Source organism: Phocoena phocoena, chromosome 1 (genome assembly GCF_963924675.1).
Source record: "Phocoena phocoena chromosome 1, mPhoPho1.1, whole genome shotgun sequence".
Classification (NCBI taxonomy): domain Eukaryota; kingdom Metazoa; phylum Chordata; class Mammalia; order Artiodactyla; family Phocoenidae; genus Phocoena; species Phocoena phocoena.
Window position 1 is genome coordinate 107447694 of NC_089219.1, and position 1603 is coordinate 107449296.

The following is a 1603-nucleotide window of genomic DNA, read 5'->3' on the forward strand; positions in this document are numbered from 1 at the left end:
AGTTGGCCTTTTATTCTGGCAGTGACCCTTCCCTCTAATAAATTCAGTCTTCTTTACATTCTGCCTTATGTCTGGAAATTCTTTTCCAACCCTCATTCTGACCACGACAATTTCCATGTCATTAAATATGGGTCTATGCATGATTTAGTTTGCATTGTGCTAAATGAACTATATAGATTCTGAAATAGGTACTAATGTTTTCATTTTAAAGATGAAGAAACTGATGTGCAGAAAGTTTTCAAAACTTCTACAGGTCCCACAACTAGTAAGTGGAGGAACTCCTACTGAAACCTAGTTGCATCCAACTCCAAAACCCAAGATTTTCCCATTACACCATGTTGACCCTCAGGACATAAAAAGTTAAGCCTAACACCAACCCTCTTCTTTTGATTATCTGTCCAAAGCTCTGGGGAGTGGGATGTCTGTATAAGAAAGCAGAGTGGTAGAAATGCAGCCGCAACCACAATCTCCCTGAAAATTTTCTGTTATTTTGCAATTAACAAGCTTACAGCAATTTAAAGTCCGTTCAGGCATTTAACTCTTAGGCACTGGGCACACAGAGATGAACAGGGATGCCAGTTTAAACAGCTGTGTCTGCTTCAAGACATTTCAAAGGCAAGGGGAAAGGGGGAGCAGATTCCCAGAGTGAGCCTGTGGAGTGACCCCACACTGGCACCCCACCCAGGGGTCACCACTGGTCCCTCCCGTGCGTACTGCTTCTGCCAGAGAATGTGACCTAATTAGAGTGGCACACATTTGCTCATACGTGAGATTCCTCTTGATACCAAAGGACGCCTTTCTCTCTGGCTTTTAGTGATGAAGGCACCAGTTTTGGGGGGGTTGTTTGTTTGTTGTATTGTTGACTTAAAAAAATATACACACAACGGGAGTGTTGCGAGTTAAGTTTTATTTGGGGCAAAATGAGGACTGCAGCCCGGGAGACAGCGTTTCAGATAGCTCTGAGAAACTGCTCTGAGCAGGGGAGGGGAAGAGCCGGAATATATAGGAGTTTTGCAACAAAGAGCAGGTAATTGGGAACGTCAAAAGATTATTGTTATATAAAGAAAACCAGCTATCTCAAGATAAGGGATTTAGTGCTTTTCTGTGTAGGGGAAGAAGCAAGAGTCTGGGCTCACTGAAATCATTCCTTTGATATGCACCTTAGATTATCTGGGGCCTGTATTTTCACATCCTGAGTTTCCTCCGTGCTCACCTGCAGGGAGTGGCTGCAGTCTGATGGCTGCTAGATGGCAGATATTTTTTTCAGCCCTGAGTTTCCTCAGGGCTCACCAGCTCACGTTGGAGGGCGGCAATCATTGGTGACTGTGACATCCTTTGTTTATTGACATGGCAGGAAATATTCTATTTATAAATATTCCATTCCATTTGTAAATACTCCATTTATCAGCGTCGTATGCCAAGGCTCTCCGAGTCCCCGTTTCAGAGAGGACGTGAGAATTTGCCTCTCAGGTAGGGAGCCGCTGATTCCCACTAGAGGGCACTTGCTGCCGATTCTGGGCGACGTGCCATTCGGCGGGGGCGGGGGCGGGGGCGGGGCGGGGGCGGGGCGGATAGTAAGTCCCGCTTCTGTGATCAGCCTGCT